Source organism: Pan troglodytes, chromosome 17 (genome assembly GCF_028858775.2).
Source record: "Pan troglodytes isolate AG18354 chromosome 17, NHGRI_mPanTro3-v2.0_pri, whole genome shotgun sequence".
Lineage (NCBI taxonomy): Eukaryota > Metazoa > Chordata > Mammalia > Primates > Hominidae > Pan > Pan troglodytes.
In genome coordinates, this window is record NC_072415.2 from 67,857,439 (window position 1) to 67,878,665 (window position 21,227).

Genomic DNA, 21,227 nt, shown 5'->3' on the forward strand with positions numbered 1-21,227 from the left:
ATTAAATGCAAATATACTAGATTGAAAGACTGATAAAGAACACAGATCTTCAGAGTGGAAGTAGCCTGGGCTATCCCCCAGGACCTAAGGAAACCATCCCTCCATGCAAAGAGGGACAAGGTCCCAAGCAGGAAGAGAGCAGACACCCGATCTGCTTTCTTTCTTTCTTTTTTTTTTTGAGATGGAGTCTCACTCTGTCGCCCAGGCTGGAGTACAATGGCAAGGTCTCAGCTCACTACAACCTCACCTCCCAGGCTCAAGCAATTCTCCTGCCTCAGCCTCCTGAGTAGCTGGAACTACGGGCGCATGCCACCACACCTGGCTAATTTTTGTATTTTTAATAGAGATGAGGTTTCACTATGTTGGCAGGCTGGTCTTGAACTCCTGATCTCGTGATCCACCCACCTTGGTTTCCCAAAGTGTTGGGATTACAGGCATGAGCCACCACGCCAGGCCTCTGATCTGCTTTCTCACCAAAGAAGAAACCCAACTCAGGCCCTCTGTGAACCCCACAGACTTCCATGAAGCAGAGAGGTAATTCCCCCAGCATAGTCTAAAGATGAATGAATGAAAGGAGCTATACCAAGGTTCTCTGTCATTAGCAACGCCTACCCAGGATCCACAACTAAGAAAACCACACAGGGAGCAATGAGCCTTTCAAGAAGCCACAGGGTTCAGAAACTGTTGAGTTTTAAACAGGTAGTAATTAAAAAACAAAACAAACAAACAAAAAAACCAGAAGTATGGGTCAGACATGGTGGTTCACACCTATAATCCCAGCATATTGGGAGGCCCAGGCAGGAGAACTGCTTGAGCCTAAGCGTTCAGGAGAAGCCTGGGCAACATGGTGAGACCCTGTCTCTACAAAAAAAAAAAAAAGAAAAAAGAAAAAAAGAAAAAAAATAGCTGGGTACTATGGCACACCTGTGGTCCCAGCCACTTGAGAGGCTGAGGTGGGAGAATCACCTGAGCCCAAGAGGTCAAGGTTGCAGTGAGCCATGTTCATGCCTCTCCCCTCCAGCCTGGGTGACAGAGCAAGACCCTGTCTAAAATAAATAAATAAATAAAGTTAAAAATAGAAAAACAGGAGCGTGGAGGATGAGGGAGAGAAGAGACCAACTGATGTGACGGGTAAAGGGGGCTCAGGAGCATTCCACGGGTTTCTACTGTGCAGGAAGAGGTAGCACCCAGGTGAGACAGCAACCAGGTCCCCTCACAAGTTCTCCTGCAAGGTTAAGAGGCAAATGAGCACTCTGGTCCTCTGAGCCACCAGGGCTTAAGAACAACAGTGTAGATTGGGGATTTAGAACCTTGCCCCTGCTCTGGGGAACTCTATCTTTCCAGTGCCTGGTGCAAATGGGCACTGATGTTTGCTAAACAAATACTAACTTGTAGAATGATTCCTGTTTCCTACATAGCCCAGGAGAAAGGCAATGGCTGGGTGAGTGATATTTACAAAGTCATAGCAACAACACAACAATGTATTAACGACTACCTTTTACTGAGCTGTGTGCTAAGTCCTCTACCTAAGCTATCTCATTTGGAACTCATCACACAGCCTTGTGAGGCCATACTATTATTATCCCATTTACAGATGAGGAAACTGAAGCCTAGAGAGGCAAGGTAACTTGCCCTAGGTTATGCACCTAGGAAGCTATGAGGCCTGCGTTCCAACCCAGGTCAAAAGACTCCAAGGCTGGCAACCTCTGTTTCACTGCTGCCTCTGGACTGCTTGCAGGGACCAGTTATGAAACATATTTCTCATTGTGGAAGGGTTGGGCACAATTTATTTAAAAGTGCAGTGCATTTATAAGTACCAAGGAAAGTACTAATATGGCCTTAAAGATTCAGATGATTAAAAGTTATCTGTTTTTTAAGAAAATGAGGCCGGGTGCGGTGGCTCATGCCTATAATCCCAGCACTTTGGGAGGCCACTTTGGTGGATTGCTTGAGGCCAGGAGTTTGAGACTAGCCTGGCCAACATGGTGAAACCCGTCTCTACTAAAAATACAAAAATTAGCTGAGCATGGTGGCACACGCCTGTGATCTCAGTTACTCGGGAGGCTGAGACATGAGAATTGCTTGAACCAGCGAAGAGGAGGTTGCAGTGAGATTACACCACTGCACTCCAGTCTGGGCGACAGAGCAAGACTCTGTCTCAAAAAAAAAAAAAAAAGAAAATGAGAAACAAGACTAATATATACATATACACACGTATATATACATGCTCATATCTATATACATACATGCACATATATATGCTTTCAGAATCTTCCTCCACGATACCAGGTCTTCAGTGATAGAGGACCTCAAAAGATCTTAGATTAGGTATTACTTTTAGCTGGGCACGGGAATGGGGATTCAGGAGTAACTTGGTTAACAAAATGAAAAAGATAACCTGTCTTCTTTTTATGGTATTAACACTCTTCTGGCAGCAAATTAATTTTTACTTAATAAGAAACAAAAAACCTACAGGCATGAATACAATTAATCTAACTGAATGTCAACAGACCTGAAAACTCACAAGATACCTAAAGACACCACTAAGAAAAACTTTCCAGGAGACTAAACTAGAACCAAGTGTACAAATAAACTCTAAAATTAAGTGCTTAAGCAATTTAAAAGGCATCTCTTTTTAGAGAGATTTGGGACATAAATTGTTCTGGGGCCAGGCACAGTGGCTCACACCTGTAATCCCAGCACTTTGGGAGGCCAAGGCAGGAGGATTGCTTGAGGCCAGGAGTTTTAGATCAGCCTGGGCAACATAACAAGGCCCTGTCTCTATGTATTTTATTTATAAAAGATTTTAAAAAACAACTTGTTCTGGTACCTAAAAAGCAAGTTCCTCTGCATTCATGAGTGCATCGGTTTCTTTTTCAGTAACCGACACTAAAGAGCAAAGGTAACTAGGAAAAATCTCTCTGGAGTTGTTAGAATGACCTGCATTCTGTGAATGTTGCTTATAAAAAACTAAAATGGAATTTTAATTCATAAGGCAATAAAATCTTAAAAATATACCAGACACCTGCAATAATAGTATTTTTAGATATCAGTCTAATAAAGAAAGTAAGAAACCAACATTCAAACACTGACTATATATAAAGAACATTCATATGTTCTCTGATTTAATTCTTTCAACAATCCAAAGAGATGGATAATATCTTCTCCCCTCAACAGAGCAGCAAACAGAGGTTCAGAAAACAAGAATTCATTTAAGGTTATACAATTAACAAGTAAAAGAACTGAAATCTGTGGGTATTCTTATATTTTCCACTACTCCTTGCTTCAAAAGGAAGGAAAAGAAAGAGGAAAGAGGAATGGACGGAAGGAAAGGAAAAGAACATTCTACAGCCAGATCTGGTAGTGACTCCATTAGCACTAAGATCCCCTAGACTGAAAATCAGATTAAACATAAAATCAGTCCTGAACTTGCCTTACCACCGAAGACTTCTTTTTGGTAAGCCATTTGCTGTACCACATTATTATTTTTAAACTTCTATTGAACAAAAAACAAAACAAAACCTCTCCCAGTTCTATCACTAGGATGTAATAACATGTGCACACAGGTGTGTGTGTTCCTTAAAATCCTTAAGGAAAACTTGAAAGCAGCCAGAGCTGACCTCACACAGGTGGCATCTGTGTTGGACAGTAATAACCAAAAGAGTCTTGCTCGGCCCTTAATAACCCACGCAAAGAATCACTAAAAGTTACTAAAATACAGCCACTGGAAAATGACGAATGAGCAAAGTGGTTAATGTTCTTTCCCAAAATTATAGCAAGGAAAGCTCCACTACATAATGAAAATCATTAAGAGAATTCAGAGGAGTTAACTGCAGGCAGGCGTGACTTCTCCCCCAGAAAGTAATCAGCTAATAAGCATTAATTATCTTGTGCACAGTCTGCGCATTTATAATAGGGTTTAATAAAGCCTTCAACAACAGGCCCAGAATTAATGAACGGCATCTTAGGTCTAACACAAAAGTATTCCTTAGCAGACGAAAATTAGCGCTTCTACTTCACATTTGCTGTCGTGTGCCCCATATATACGGGCTCGTATTCACTATCCCTGGAGGCTTTATCACGCGTGGTTTTTTTTAGCTTTTGTTCCTGAAAGCAGTTAACCTTCATCGATAACCTACCGTGTGCCGGGTGATCTCCAAACATCCCACTCGTTTTTTCTTTTTTTAGTTTCCCATGGGTAGTGGCAAAATTTTGAAGGCAATGCAACCAGGAAGATGGGAGCGAATATTTTCTCACGCCAACAGGGAGGCCAGTTTCCGGGAGAGGAACTCCGCGGCGTCTGGAGCTACCCAGGAAGAGCTTGCAGCCCCCAAGGGCAGCGCGTGCAGGCCAAGGGGGTCGGGTAGGGTTGAGCGGGTACTCACCGGGCAGAAACGCGGCCCAAGTCCTCCTTACTTTTGCGTGTCAATCCCTCTTCCCCATTTTGCATCCTTACTGCAATCCAGTCTCCCCCGTACAACTGTCACGGATCTGCGCTCTGAGAACCGCCCCCCCCTCCCCACCCGCCACCAACCCCCGGCAGGGACCACAGGCACACGCCTCTGTCGGAAAAGTTGGGCGGACACTTCAGAACTTTTCTTTCACTTTGGGGAGAAGGAGGGAGTTGGAGAAGTGGGGGCGAGGGGTGTTAAAGCACTGGGCCATTCTCTGCAACATCTCCCCGCGCCCCCCAACAAGTTGCCCCTCCGCGTGCACACAGCGAGGTGACAGCGCAGGGCACCAAACTGCTGAGGGAAGAAGATGCCTGCAGCCATCTCAGCGGGGCTGGCGGACGCGACCCGACAGTCACCGGAAAAACTGGTGTCTGTCTTCCCCATCACCTCCCCTCCCCATCCCACAATAAAGCGCACGGAAGATGTCTGGGAGTACCTGGCCCTGCCACAGGAGCTGGGGAGGAGAGCGATCTCACCCCCTCCATCCCTCCCGGCAGGTGGGCCGCGGTCAGATACGTTTGGCCCGCAAGTCCTTTTCGGACACTTTGGCATCTGCTCCCAAAGAGCGCCCCAGCAGGACCCGGTCACCGGGGTCTTCCAGAGGGGCGGTAGCCACCGCACAGGAGCCAGCGGCATCCCCCAAGGAGCCGCAAGCCCTACCTGGCTTAACCCCCGGACATGTGTGTCGCTACCGATCGAAGAACCCAAACACCCCGAGAGTTCCCTCCTCTAGGCAGGTGAAAACCCCACGGAACTCTCCGCAGCGCTGCCTGCCCAGCCGGCCGTGTCTCGCCGTCCCCGAGGCCTCGGGGGCTCCCAGCACCTCCACCCAAATCCCACCTGTGCGGGCTCGGGAGTCCGAGGGCGCTGACAGCTGCTGCCGCCGCATCCCGGATCTCCAAAGTGCGGCGGGAGCGGCCAGGGAACCTGCAGGACACCGCCGGGCCAGCGGGCTTGGGAAGGTCTGGGGGCCCCCGGCGCCGCACCCCTGCTTACCTGGCGTTCGCTGGGCCCCGGCTGGGGCATCCGCCTGGTGCGCGCCGCTCGGAGCGCTCGCTGCGCACCTGGCCGCTGCCACCGCCCGCCCGGCCCCAGCCCTGGCCGCCGCGCTAGCGCTGCATGGCGCACGGGGGCTGGCCGGGGGCCCGGGGAAGCGTGTCTAGTTGGCGGCGGCACCTCCGGCTCTCGCGGCTCGCTAGTGGCTCCCCCGCCTTTCCCCGCCCCGCGTCCGTGCACCCTTCCTCTGCAGCCGCCCTTTTCCCTCGGCTCCGCCGGACCGGCCAAACTGGTTTCTCCGCTCGGGGAGGTGCCTCTGGTTTCCCTCCAGCAGCCGCGGCCGCCGAGCCTCGCTGGGGCTGGGGCTGGAGGCGGGCTCGGCCTTCTCCCCTCCCTTTTTCCCTCCCTAGGGCGGAGAGGGGCTGGACTGCAAGCCCCGGGGCGGCCTGAGGCGGCCCAGGTCCAGCTCCTGTCCCACGCCCTCCGTGCGTCCTGGAGTCAGGTGGGCACCCCTTTCAGTCTTCCGAGCCCAGCCTGCGAGCCCTTGCCTCGCCCAGCCTGAGACCCAGCTGCTGCGGCTGCTCTTAGCTCCCCGGGGGCCGCACTCGCCACCCCACCTCCCCAGCCCAGCGTCACTTTCCCGCCGCCCTTGGCTGGCTTGGCCGTCACCCCGGGTCGAGGACTGAGCCAGCCTGGAAAGCTGGCGGGGCCGCGGCGCGCCCGGGACCTGAGCTCCCTCGGTAAGGGGAGCTGTGTCCTCTTAATGCCAAGTCACGTTTGGGGACCGGTCACCGAATGCGCGTCAAGGTTCGCCGCGTGGAGGGTGAAGAAAGAAGCTGCGCCTCAAGACTTCCAGAAACGTATCCTGTGATTGCAGCCAGCAGGCTTTCTGCCGAGTCCAAACGCTCTCGAGTTTTTTTGGGGTTTGGAGTCAAAAGGAGTTAAGATGCGGCCCGTGAACCACGCGGTGTAGGTGGAAATTTTGGACTCAGCGCCTCGTTGCTGGCTGGTGTCTAAGCGGGTGAATCGTGCCTCCCTGGCAGTATAGACATTACCCTCCTTCTTGAGTAGACTTTTGCCGCTCCCCGACTATGGACCGAGTCGTTGGGATAAGAATGGAGGAAAATCAAAGATCAGAGTTTGCTTAAAATGCAGTAGGGGAGCCAGGACTCCCACACGATTCCCAGTCACCTAGAGGCTCACATCTATGCCCAAGAGTCCAGACTCCCAACTGGGTCATCACAGAGGCTTCCTACAGGAGGCCGTGCTTGATGGGACTCAAAGATCCACAGCTTTAGGGATCAGAGTTGTGTAGAGAGGGTATTCAACGGGTGGCCAACTGGTAGAATCTTGTCTGATACCAACCCCGAGGCTGCTCTAGGCTTCTTTTTCATGAGTCAAACTTGATCTCTGACTAGGTGCTGGTCAGTCACTCAATCTGTTCAGGCCTCAGTTTCCTCATTTGTAAAATGAGATTGGACCAGATGGTCTCTTCCAGCACTTACATTCTGAAGCTAACGATGCAAGAGAACATAGGGTACCGATGCAAGAGAACATAGGGCCTGTTGGTGACACTGGTTGATCTAAGACATTTAGACTTGTTTTTGGTAGCACCTGCAAACCGTTGACAATTTAGGACCGAGCATGAGCATGATCAAGGTTGTGTTTTAGGGAAAATAATAGGGAGATAGTCTAGAGAGGATAAAACTGAAGATGGGAGAATCACTTGAGAGGCTGGGACAGCGACATACGGAGGAGTTGCCAGGGGAAGTAAAAAGGGGGAAATTCAAGGGACACCACAGAAGAGAGATAGGACACGAAGTGGCCACAACCTGCAACTGACTGGGAGAGGGGAGCAATGGAAGGTGAGCCAGGTTCTCAAGACTGGGTTATGGCATGCAAGGAACAGCAGACTCCAAAGGAGGGAAGCCGTTTAGGAAGACTCTGCCCCTATCTGGATAAATGCCAGCAAACCTAGGAATCAAGGGGGGATTCCAGACTAAAGGGGGCACCCCCTCCTTGCAGATCCACTACCAAGTGCTCAACCTGTCCAAGAAAATGTTACATAGAATAGACGAAACAAGGACGCATCCAATCTACACCTGTACCTAGATCTGATCAATACCATTCTGATGTCTGCATTTATTTACTTGTTTATTTATTTATAGACAGGGTTGGGTTTCACTATGTTGCCCAGGCTTGTCTCGAACTCCCCAGTTCAAGCGGTCCACCTGCCTCAGCCCCCCAAGGTGCTGGGATTACAGTCATGAGCCACCACCTGTACTAAAAATACAAAAATTAGCCAAGCATGGTGGCGGGCGCCTGTGGTCCCAGCTACTCAAGAGGCTGAAGCAGGAGAATCGATTGAACCTGGGAGACTGAGGTGGCAGGCAGTGAGCCGAGACTGTGCCACTGCGCTTCAGCCTGGGCAACAGAGCGAGGCTCTGTCTCAAAATAAAATAATATTCTTTCATTCAACAAAGATTTGAGTGTGAGTGCCTACTGTGTGTCAGGCAGTTTTCTAGTTGCTTGGGTATATCTATGAGCCAATCAAATATCTTTTGTTTTTTTTTTAGACAGAGGCAAAGCTCTGTTGCACAGGCTGGAGTGCAGTGGTGTGATCTCGGCTCACTGCAACCTCCGCCTCCTGGGTTCCAGCAATTCTTCTGCCGCAGCCTCCCGAGTAGCTGGGGTTACAGGCACAGCCACCAGGCCAGGCTAATTTTTGTATTTTTAGTAGAGACGGGTTTCACCATGTTGATCAGGCTGGTCGTGAACTCGTGACCTCATGATCCACCCACCTCAGCCTCCCAAAGTGCTGGGATTATAGGTGTGAGCCACTGCACTCGGCAAGTATCTTAAAAGGTGGCAAATGCTTTGAAAAAATAGAATAGGCTGGACTGGGAGAAGGCCCCTGAAGGAGCTGCCTTTTGGAGTGCTGTAAAAGTTATATTTCTTGATCTGAATGATAATTATACGAGTAGACGCATATGCAAGAATTCATTGACCTGTATGCTTAAGATTTATACATTAAAAAATAATAGACCAGGCACGATGGCTCACACCTGTAATCCCAGCACTTTGGGAGATCAAGGCAGGTGGATCATGAGGTCAGGAGTTCAAGATCAGCATGGCCAAGATGGTGAAACCCTGTCTCTACTAAAAATACAAAAAATTAGCCAGGCGTGATGGTGGGCGTCTGTAATCCCAGCTACTGAGGAGGCTGAGGCAGATAATTGCTTGAACCCTGAAGGCAGAGGTTGCAGTGAGCTGAGATTGCCCCACTGCACTCCAGCCTGGGCGACAGAGTGAATAATAATACTACTACTAATAATAATTGAGCAGGATTAAGAGATTAGGAGTGGGAGGATGAGTCACAATTTTAAATAATGTGGTCAGGGTAGGCTTCTTGAAAAGTTGCATTTGAAAAATGACTTGCAAGAAGGTAGAGTTTCATCTTTGATGAGACAAATCCTTTGAAAACCCATCTTGCATGGAACCCACCAGATGGAGGCATGTTAAAACCTTATCCTAGGCGCAGTGCCTCACGCCTATAATCCCAGCACTTTGCGAGGCTGAGGCCAGTGGATTGCTTGAGCCTAGGAGTTCGAGACCAGCCTGGGAAACATGGTGAAATCCCATCTCTACAAAAAATACAAAATAAAATTAGCTGGGTGTGGTGGCCCGCACCTGTAGTCCCAGCTACTCAGGAGGCTGGGGTGGGAGGATCCTTTGAGCCCAGGAAGTGAAGGCTGCAGTGAGCTGTGATTGCACCACTGCACTCAAGCCTGGGTGACAGGGCAAGACACTGTCTCCAAAAAAAAAATTAAAAAAAAAACCAAAAAAAAAACAAAACCAAAACAAAACACCCACACCCACACAACTCCACAACCTTATCCTAGAACATTTCCCCTATGTAAGTCTTCCTCATCTTAGGAAGGAGGTTCTCAGAGTGCATCAGCTGGTGTTGCTGATGAAGGAATTAGCTCACCTGGAAACCGACCTTGTCCTTTCTGAAAGAACCATGCCAAATTTTGGGGTGCCTTGTCAGGGCAATCACTGGAAGTGTCTCACATGCAACAATTTTAAAATGCATCTTACATGAGTCACTGAGAGATGACTTCTTTGTCCTGGCAGAGCCCTGATTCCACCAGCCTTGGCAGCCCTTTCTCAGCATTCTCAGATGGGATTGAATAAACACTCTGGTTTTATTTAGAAGTCACTCTCATTTAGTAACCAACGAGCTGCTGGGGGAAATCACGAAATGTAACAGAAATGGCCATTTCTTTTTATGTTTTATTTTTTATTATTTTTTTGAGACAGGGTCTCACTCTGGCACCCAGGCCAGAGTGCAGTGGTGATCATTGCTCACTGCAGCCATTGCGCCCAGAAATAGCCATTTCTAAAAGAGGGTAACAATGATTTTCAACTTTTGTAGTTCATAATTTCCTCTGTTTCTTTTTTTCCCCCTTTTCTTGGCAGCAGTCTTATGTACATTTGCATGATGTGGGTAGGAAAGCCAGGGAGGTTGCCAAGAGAGCTAGCTCAGTTTTACTGAAAATTTATTTCCTGGAATTTTTTTTTTTACAAGATAAGATAAGTAATAAAAGATATGTTTAAAGGGAGGTGATACTGCTTGTATTCAGTTCTTTGCTAAGCCCAGTGGTCGTTTAAGCTAAAGCATTTAATGCCAATGGAAAGACTCATGCTGCACTAGGTGCTATTGTAACCCATGCTTGGCAGTCAAGATTAACTCAGTTGAAAGTTCTTCACAGTCATTATCCAGACCAGATCCAGAATTTTAAATCTGATAAGACACCTCTTATGTGAATCTGTCCTAGCAATAAGTGACATTAGAATTTTCAAATATCTGCCCCACATCCTTCGAAATGGCTTTTAAAACAACAAATACAGATGATATATTCTATTTTCTCTGGCACAATGAGTTTTCCAACATTCCTTCTGAGTTTCTAGGCTTTCCACTTCCTTTACTACTTAATGACTTCTTTTTTTCTGACTAACATTTTAAAATAAGAAATTAGATTGCAAAAGAAATATTAAACATCAAGTAACTAAATGTGTCTCAATGATTTTGGCAATCACACAGACTTAACATGCATAAAATGTTACAGGAGGAATTATTCATGTTATTAAAATTCACTTCCCTTTCTTTTGTATTCATAAGCATGCAAATGTGTAGGATTGTCTACCATTCTTTTCTACAAGGAAGAGATTTTAATAAACCACTTACTGTCTTTATGGAAATGTAATAAACATTACCTGATGTTGATAATGTAACACCAGTTAAACTTAATAAGTAAAATTAATACAGACAGTTCATGAATAATTTTCCAAAATAACTTGCGATTGTTGTTAGTATATGTCGCCATGTGTTCCTGTAGTTGTAGGAAGTTTGTTATGTATTATCTTAGGCTCTGTTCTCATCATTTTCCATTGTGTCATGAAAACACAATGGAAAACACCTTTTGGACTTTATCCCTCTTCCTTCCTGACCTGCACCCTAAATGTGGCTAATTCCAGGTTGCTGTGAATAGAAGTTTACTAGATTTTTTTTTTTTTTTGAGATGGTCTCACTCTGTCGACAGGCTGGAGTGCAGTGGCGCGATCTCAGCTTGCTGCAATCTCCACCTCCCAGGCTCAAGTGATTCTCCTGCCTCAGCCTCCCAAGTAGCTGGGATTACAGGCACGCACAACCACGCCCAGCTAGTTTTTGTATTTTTTTGTAGAGATGGGGTTTCACCATGTTGGCCAGGCTGGTCTCGAACTCCTGACCTGAAGTGGTCTGCCCTCCTCGGCCTCCCAAAGTGCTGAGATTACAGGCATGAGCCACTGCTCCTGGCTGAAATTTACTAGATTCTGAAGAGCACGTGCTACTCCTCCTGTTTGAAATGCCCTACCTCATGTGCCTGATCTCATCATCCTTCACATCTCAGTTCCCAAGTGGCTTCCTCTGGGAAAGCTTTGCCCTAGTCTCCCTCAAACTAACTAAGCTTCTAACATTTAGTTGGTTCTTGCTGTTTCCACAGCATTTTGCAGCTGACTTCTAGGGAAAGCTTCCCATTGTATTTTCACTGTTTACCTGTCTTGTTCCTCACTGCACTGTGAGCCCATTGAGACATAAAACTGAGTCTTATTCTTCTTGATCTCTTTTGGCATACAGCATTAAATAGAGCATTCCAGGTGCTTATTAATTCTTATAGAATGAATGAATGGTTGGCATGGTCATAATTCTCAATAGTCGCATAGTATTTTCTCCTGCTGATGATTTCGTTAATCACTTGCTATTCTTGGATGTTTATGCATTTACCAAATTGGTTTCCAGAAATATCTCATTTATCACAACCCACCACTATGTTAAGGGCTTCTGAAGGTCATATTTCTATCTGGTTCCTGTTATTTTGCAGGCTGTAATCTGTCCCTCTGTATTTCATTCTAGAAACAGTGTGCCTCAGTATACAAAAAATTTTTGTCTTGTTAGAACTAGGATATGAGTAAGCCTTGGTTGCTAACACTGGATGATAAAAAGAAGGTTATTCAAATTCTTCCATAAAATCACAGGAGTGTACCTTGTGTATGAACACAGCCTTCTGTGTTTTCCTAAATTTCCAGTGAGCGTGAGTGGTTGTCCCTCCCAGTTAAAGAAAAGCAAATTAAATGCAAAATAAAACAATGAGAAACAATTTTGTACTCATCACATTAGCAAAGTTTTTTTTTTTTTAAGTCTGGTGTTGCAAACACTGGCAATATTTAGGAGGAAACAGGCACTCATTCACTGTAGGTAGGGGTACAAATTGTGCAACTTCTTTGAAAGGAAATTCAGAACTATATCAACATTTTAAGATACATGCCATGTGCCCCAAGAATTTATGTCTAGGAATTTATCTTAGAGATACACTTGAACATTTATACAAAGGTAAATGTACACATATATTCATGGCTGCATGCCTTTTCTGCAAAAGACCAAAAGTGACCTCAGTGTCCATTCACAGAGGTTACTTCCATACAATAAAATACTAATCTGCCATTTTTTAAAAAATTAAGGAATTCTAGTTTATTTCTGTATACATAAATATAATTCATGTGTATAATGTTTATAGGTTTCCATTTGTGTCATATATAATATAATGTAATAAATGATATAATGTATAATCTAAATTATAATGTATATTATGTATACAATATAATGTATAATCTAAATTATAATGTATATTATGTATACAATATAATGTATACATAATCTAAATTATAATGTATATTATGTATACAATATAATGTATATTGTATGCATATAATATAATGTATGTTATATGTATATAATGTAATATGTAAGTGTTATATATTCTCATATGTGTAATATATGCTAATATATGTCATATATTACACATACATATATGTATATATAGACTGAAAAGATACACAAGAAGTTGGTAATGGTGCTCATCTCTATGATGGGAGACTAATTTTCACATATATGTTTGTATAGTTGAAACTATTTTATTGTATTTTTCCCTGCTTTTCTTGACTGTAGAAACTTTGTTTTTTTAACATATTTCTGGATGATTTTTTAATTTAATTTTTTTGGCAAAAAATACGCATACAAACACACATATATATATCTTAAACTCAAATAGTACTGCAAAGTTTCTAAGGGAAGACAACAGTCTTGTCATTCCCCTCTTTTCTCAGGCTCAAATGCTACTCTCCAGAAGCACTCATTTTAAATTTTAGTTGTTCTTACATTCACTTTCTTTTGTTTTCTTTTTTTTTGAGACGGAGTCTCGCTCTTTTGCCCAGGCTGGAGTGCAGTGGCATGATCTTGGCTCACTGCAAGCTCCACCTCCCAGGTTCAAGCGATTCTCCTGCCTCAGCCTCTGGAGTAGCTTGGACTACAGGAGCCCGTCACCGCGCCTGGCTAATTTTTGTATTTTTAGTAGAGACGGGTTTTCACCATCTTGGTCAGGCTGGTCTCAAACTCCTGACCTGTGATCCACCTGCCTTGGCCTCCCAAAGTGCTGGGAATACAGGCGTGGGCCACCGCGCCGCGGCACATTCATTTTCTTTCCCGGCCTCCCCTAGATGGAGTCTCGCTGTGTTGCCCAAGCAGGAGTGTACAGTGGCGTGATCTCAGTCCACTGCAACTTCCGTCCACCAGGTTCAAGCAATTCTCCTGCCTCAGCCTCCTGAGCAGCTGGGATTACAGGCGACCACCACCATGCCCAGCTAATTTTTATATTTTTTAGTAGAGGTGGTGTTTCACCATGTTGGCCAGGCTCATTCACTTTCATATTACTAATAACAAGCTTGTTTGGCCATGTCTTGATGTTTTCCCCTTTTAGACATTATCTACTGAATTCCTATCAGAGAGGCAGATTTAACTGGCTTACACATCCCACTCCTGACACCCTCCCATACAAACTCTTGCTCTTACTCCAATCTCAAATCATAATTAGATTGCAACTTACAGCCAAATCAGTTTTCAGTGGACACCTTATTATGACTATGGAAATACTGTTTGCAGTTAAGCCATGCAGTATAGTAACATTGCACTTCCTTTCTCATAAAGTTTTTTGGATTTGTGTTAATAATTGCCTTTCCCCCTCATTTCCTTTGTCTTCCATGTGCCTATCATTAATTCAGTTCCAAAATGTCTCACATAACCATAAAACACCTCTCAGTATGGCCAGACACAAAATTCAGCTGTTTGCATTTTTTTCCCATGAGACATTCCCGGCTGTGGACTCTGTCCTCTTGCTTTAGGATGAAATGATCACTATCATCATCCTGAGAATTCCTTTTTTGTTGTACTTGCTAGTTCTGGTGGAGCACATCTGAAAAAGAGAACACTAGAGAAAACTTTTTTGAGGCCTAAGGTATCACCTAGGATGCCTTCAATTATAAATAATAGCATTCTGGAATACAAATAGGATTTTTATTACTATTATTAGGTCATCTCTAACTCTCTGAATAGTTAGCAGCTCAATGATGTCATCAGGGCCCAGGCACTTTTTGTACCCTTGCTGTGCCTTCATCACAACAATGATGATGTGTCTGCTTTATGTCACAGGTGGCTACAGCAGCTGGCTAATTTCATTTGTCAGAAACTGAGTCATACCTTAGCTGCACAGAAGTCTCAGAAAATGAATATATATCATTTACATCTTCTATTGTGAGAACAGGTCTCAAGTCAATAGGAAAGAAGGGATTGGGGGAATAGCTGTTGGATAGGCAACCCACGGGGTCTGCACATCATGTGTATTTTAAAATGTGTTTAGTCTGCATTCATAGTTTAGCTGGGTATAGCATTCTAGGTTGGAATGCATTTTTTTTCCTTAGAATTTTGAAGGCCTTGTTTCAATATATCCTAGATTCCAGTGTTGCTGTCAGATGCTTGATATTATTCTGATTCTCAATCCTTTGTATGTAACCAGCTTTCCACTTTCTGGAAGCTTTTCCTCTGATTCTAAAATATTACTGTAGTGTGCCTTAGTGTAGGCATGCATTCCTTTTTCTTTTTCTCTTTTTTTTTTTTTTAAGATGGAGTTTCACCGTTGTCACCCAGGCTGGAGTGCAGTGGCATGATCTCAGCTTACTGCAACCTCTGCCTCCCAGGTTCAAGTGGTTCTCCTGCCTCAGCCTCCTGAGTAGCTGGGACTACATGCACACACCACCATGCCCGGCTATTTTTTGCATTTTTAGTAGAGATGGGGTTTCACCATATTGACCAAGCTGGTCTTGAACTCCTGACCTCAGGTGATCTGCTCGCCTTGGCCTCCCAAAGTGGTGGGATTATAGGCGTGAGCCACCGTGCCCGGCCTACTTTCTCAATCAAAAAGTAATGCAGTTTTTTAGGATGCATTTTTTTAAAAACAGCAACAAAAATATTTGAATTTGGATTATCTTTCTCAGTTACACTTACTTTTATCCAACTGCAATTGACCTGGGGTAAGCTTGGCAACAATGAAACATCTTTTCCAGGCTATTCCCTTTGGAGTCTTTCTTGTTCTCTGGATCCCTAGACTTCTCTTCCCACCACTTGATGCCTTGCCCAACCTATCCTCTTCACATTTTCTTTACAATTAAAACTGACCTAAAACCATTGTTTACCTTTTAGAGCTAACGTAGCTAATCTAATAAATTAATTCACAAAATACAATGATGAACTCTCCTTACACAAAACATATAGGCATTTAATCACAATCTTCAATATTTTTATCCCAAATGAAAGAGTAAAAGGTGGGAATTTCACAGCGGTTGATGATGATTAACTGATCCATATTTTCTGTCCTTCAAATCATATTCCCTAATCCAGTTCCTAACAGTTCTGAAACAATGCAGAAGAAAATCTTGGCTTTTTAAGGAATGCTTCATTTGATAGCAATTTAAAAATGCACTTGTATTCAAATCTAAACAATCCATGACATCTGTGGGGCACCTGATCAAGAATTGCTCACATTCCATCTTGTGAGTCAAAGCACAGGATTGCTGTGCTTCTCTGAGTCCCAGCACTGAAGACCTACACAAGCATCTTTCCTATGACTCACCTAAAACACTTAATTTCTCAAAGATGTAGACAATCAAATGCTGGCAGGTGATTCTGTAGGCTAAACTGTCTGGTCCTCAGCTGTGCTGAGTGACAGTGATATGCATAATGGTAGTTTTTAAACTTTTTTATACTGAACTTTCAGTTGTTGTTTTCTTTAACTCTAACACCTCAAAACAGGAGAGTCATGTGTAAAACAGGAGGGACTGGGGCAGCTGACATGATTGGCACAATGGATGGCCCCTGTGTCAGGTTTACCATAAAGCTAATGATACTTAAACTTCAGGGACTCTCCAAAGTCTTATGCCTCATTTTACACTATTAATTTGGTAAAAAAAAATTTTTTTTGAGACAGAATCTCACTCTGTTGCCCAGGGTGGAGTGCGGTAGTGTGATCTCGGCTCACTGCAACCTCCACCTCCTGGGTTGTAGTGATTCTCCTGCCTCAGTCTCCCAAGTATCTTGGACTACAGGCACACGCCACCATGCCTGGCTAATTTATTTTAGTAGAGACAGGGTTTCACCATGTTGGCCAGGCTGGTCTCAAACTCCGGACCTCAGGTGATCCATCCACCTTGGCCTCCCAAAGTGCTGGGATTACAGGCATGAGCCACCACGCCTGGTCAAATTTTGTAATTTTTTTTTCTTAAAGAACTCTCCTCTTCCTCAATTGTATAAACTTCAGGCCCCATGAAACCTGGTTTCACACCTGATAGGACCCAGAGCTTCACCCCTCCTTCCTCTCCTCTTCAGCCCTCTCCAAGGAGCCCTAGTCCTCTGTGGAACAAAAATAAAAGACAACCTGTGACTGGGCACAGTGGCTCATGCCTACAGTCCCAGCACTTTTGGAGGCTCAGGCAGGAGGATCACTTGAGGTCAGGAGTTCAAGAGCAGCCTGGGCAACATAGTGATACCCTGTCTCTACAAAAAAATTTAATTGGGCATGGTGGCATGTGCCTGTAGTAGTCCCAGCTATTTGGGAGGTTGAAGCAGGAGGATTGCTTGAGCCTAAAAGGTCAAGTCTGCAATGGGCTTTGATGGTGCCACTAGCCTGGGCAACAGAGTAAGACACTGTCAAAAGGAAAGGGAAGGAGAGGGGAGGGGAGGGGAGAGGAAAGGAAGGGAGGGAAGGGGGAAAGGAAAGAAAGGAAAGAAAGGAGAAAGAAAGTAAACAACAACTTGTAACAATTCCTGGACTAGGAATCAGGAGAGAGGGTCTGACACCTGTGCTTGCTACTAGCCCTTTGTGGTCCTCAGTCAGGTCACTTGGCCTTTTTCAGACTCCGTTTCATCATCTGTAAAATGGGTGTGTTCGACCTGATGATCGCCAAGCTCCCTTTGAAAACTAAGTCTTTGATTCTAAGTCTACTGGGTCCACTTTCTACATTCCCTTACAATAGCCTCTATTCATGGGTTTGTCTTTCCCCACTGAGGTGCTGGACAAACTCACCCTCTGATCTTCTGGGTCCTGCCCAGGCTTAGCCCAGCTCCTCCCTCTTCAAGCAATGACGTCCGTGATGGTGATGGGACTGCTGTCTCTCCTCTCCCCACGATTCACTGTCTCCGCTCCTGCTAGATGAAAGAGGAATGACAGGGTGCAGTTTTATGTGTTAACCCTTCTCAGAATACCTTCATTTAAAATAGAAATTAATATTTCATCTCAATGGCATAACTCTTTAGTGGTGAAATTTTAGGCAGCAGTTGCAGTCAAGTCTGAGGAAGAGAGACCGTCTTGAGCTCTTGCAGCAGGCAGTGTTTAGACCCCCTCAAGCCACAAGGGGACACTGCCCGTTATTCTAGAACCAAAAGACTGACCCAGTTAAAAGGCACAGGAGCCCTGTCAACGTGGGTGCAAGGAGACTTTCACTTGGAATATCATTTACACTCACACAGCAGTGGAAGTTAATTGCATGGTGGAGGATGGGGACTTCACCTGCTTCACCATCCACGCTCCACTTTCCCCCTAGTCACAGATCCTGATATTATTTGGGGGCAGCAGCATGCCCAGCTAAAGGACCATGTGTCCCAGTCTCCCTTCAGCGTCATGTGGTCATGTGATAAGGTTCTGACCCATGAGGTGTAGGCAGAATGTTACATGAGACTTCCAAAAACTCCCTGAAAGTCCAGAAACACACCCTTCTCTTTAGTCCTCAAGTCAGAGATGTGATGACGATGGCTGCTAAGTGGTTGCCATCTTGGATCTGAGGGGACTTTGCAGATGGAAGTCATTTACTGAGGAGGGTGGACCAGAAACATAAAAAGAGCATGGCTCCCTGATGACATCGTGGTGCCACTTCCTCAGCCCAGACCACCCCCACTCTGGACTTATTTTTAGTAAGAAAATAAAATCTTTATGTGTTTAAGCCACTAGCTCTCAGTTCACTGTCACTCATAGCTGAATACATTCCTGGCTGAAATAAATGAGAAGACTAAACTTTCCACCTTTTAAAGAAAGAATATAGTGAGTAAAAAACAGGGTAAGGTCTAGGAGAGATGCAAATAACCTTAAAACTCAACCTTCCTCAGCAGAAGGATATAACGTATATATATATAATATATATAACATAAAACATATAACATATATGTTACATTTATAACATATAAAATATATGTTACATATAAACATATATAACATGTATGTTACATATATCATATATTTATATATATAACAAGGATACATTCATTTAAACCCCGAATCTCAAAAGTTCAGACAATGTATTGAAAGGGAAAATAAAACAAAAGCACTTTAGTGTGAGCATTGGCGATTCCTGTTGCTCCCCCACAGGGTAGAAGATGAGAGGTTGGTGAGTCAGGAAGTGTCACCTCTGTGCACAACCTGGAGTTGTTTTGGAAGGAGGAGAGACGCCCAGAGCTTGAGCAATGCAAGCGTGATCCCTGCTCTAGGGAAGCGTGAGGTCATCTGCACATGCTCATTCATGCTCGCTTTGCTCCCCGCAGTAGCGGACTCCTAGCACCTCCCTCAGACCCATCTCTGTTTTGGCTGCTGTGGCCATAAGATCTGCACAAGCCTCTGTCACAGTGCTGAGGATACAACTGGTGAGCAAGCCCCAGTGCTGGCCCTGGAGGAGATGAAAGCTCAGTGAGCCGAGAGCAAGGAAACAAGCCATCAGCCCCTGGTAGGACAAGTGTTCAGAAGGGGGAAGGCCCGTGAGAAGACTGAGGAGGGGCCCTGACTCATTTTTGGAAGTCCCAGGAGGCTTCTTGGAGAAGGTGACACCTAAATAGAGACCTGGAGGATGAGCAGGAGTTTCCGTCCTCCCCTTAGTCACTGTTCAGTGGCAGCTGCTGTCACATGACAGTTCTTTGCCCCAGATCCATAGAGTGAAGTAGGTAGCAATGAGGTAGTTAGAAGAATACACTGCTGGGCTGGGCATGTTGGTGCACACCTATAATCTCAGCACTTTGGGAGGCCAAGGCAGGCGGATCACCTGAGGTCGGGAGTTCGAGACCAGCCTGGCCAATGTGGCGAAACCCCATCTCTACTAAAAAATACAAAAACAGTCAGCCAGGCATGGTGGCACATGCCTATAATCCCAGCTACTCGGGAGGCTGAGGCAGGAGAATCACTTGAAGCTGGGAGGTGGAGGTCACAGTGAGCCAAGATCACGCCATTGCCCTCCAGCCTGGGTGACAGAGCGAGACTCTGTCTCAAAAAAAAAAAAAAATTAATTAATTAATTTTATAAAAAAGAACACACTGTCCTCTCTTTTCCTTTCCTGGAAGTCTGAAGACAGAACCATCTCATTTGCTCTAGAAGGAGTCAGGGCCAACATCAGGGAGTGGGATTAAGGGCCAGGGAGGATGCTGAGTTAGGAAATACCCACCTCACCACCCTGGGGGTCAGGCCCACTGGACTATTCAGGCAGTGAGCAGCAGTACCCATGAGCATGAGCCTTCTTCTCACACTCTTCTCCCCATGTGGCTTATTTTGGTAAGAGTTTCATTGAGATATAATTTACTCCTTCCCGTAGGACATAGCTAAAAAAAGAGAGAAAGAGATAATTTATACACCACACAATTCACCTATCTAAAATGTGCAATTCAATGGATTTTAGTATATTCGTAGGGTTGCTCAATGATCACCACAATCAATTTTAAAACATTTTCATCGCTTCAAGAGGAAACCCCATACCCTTTGGCTGTCAACCCTCAATTTCCCCAACCCTGGCAACCACTGATTTCCTGTATCTCAATAGTTTTTGCCTATTCTTAATATCTCATAGAAATGGAATCACTTACATGGTCCTTTGTCACTGTCACTGATGTCTTCCACGCAGCAGAATGTTTTTGGGGCTCATCCAAGCTGTGCACACTCCTTCATTCCTTGTTATAGCCAAATTATACACACACCACTTTTCCTGTGTCTCAGACTGATGTCTGGGCCAGTCATCAATCCTATTCGTCAATTTATTCTCCAAATGCGTCTAGAGCAAATACCATGTGAAACCCATGGTTTTATGGCCCCCAAAGCTCCCAATCCATCTTCTTGTCTCCATCTCTATCATCACCATCCTGGTCTGCCATCGTCTGTCTCTGGGACCAAGGAGCTTTCCAAAAGTGAAATGTTAGCCTTCAACAGTGACTGCCCGCCCCCAAGGACTTCCCGTGATCTTAGAATAAAGACAAAGCTACCTGGCATGGCTATCAACACTCTGCCCAGTCTGGCACTTCCCTCCACTCTGTTTCAACTTCTCTCTTTTGGCTTCAGCTATCCTGTCTTCTCTCAAACACTGTCACTTGCCACCTTGAGGCCTTGGCCTAGAACAGGCTTTATCGCTCACCTGGTTAAGGCCAGTTTACCCTCCAGGCTGCAGGTCAGTGGTCTCTTCCAGGAGAAATCTTTGCCAAAGGAGCCTCATCATAGCTCTCATAATTCTCATATCACTCTGTTCCTTTCCCACTCTGTCTCCCTTCTACACTGGAAGCTCTTTGAGGGTGGGCGTTGTCTACTTTTGCTCATCATTGGTTTCCCTCTACCTAACAGTGCCTGGATTAGAAATACAGAAAGGACATCCATACCAACATTTATAGTGTGCCCTGTAACCAGACACTTTTACAGGTTAATTTTTTTAGTTTTTTAAAATTTTATTTTAAATTCCAGGATACATGTGCAGGACGTGCAGGTTTGTTACATAGGTAAATGTGTGCCATGGTGGTTTGCTGCACCTATTAACGCATCACTTAGGTATTAAGCC

The 21,227-nt window shown here is 45.0% G+C and overlaps 1 protein-coding gene across 7 annotated transcripts in view; it reads right to left on the bottom strand.

Annotated features, from left to right (window-relative positions):
* ATP8B1 (ATPase phospholipid transporting 8B1) overlaps positions 1-5,811 on the bottom strand; it is a 154,776-nt gene extending 148,965 nt beyond the window's left edge. The window contains exon 1 of one of the 7 annotated variants that reach the window (XM_016933787.4): positions 5,451-5,811. The gene's annotated coding sequence lies outside the window, so the exon portion shown is untranslated. Of the gene's footprint in view, positions 1-4,385; positions 4,463-5,450 lie in introns of those variants that run through there. The other 6 variants (XM_063795744.1, XM_016933786.4, XM_016933791.4 and 3 more) reach the window with 6 other exon arrangements.
* Positions 5,812-21,227: the final 15,416 nt, after the last annotated feature.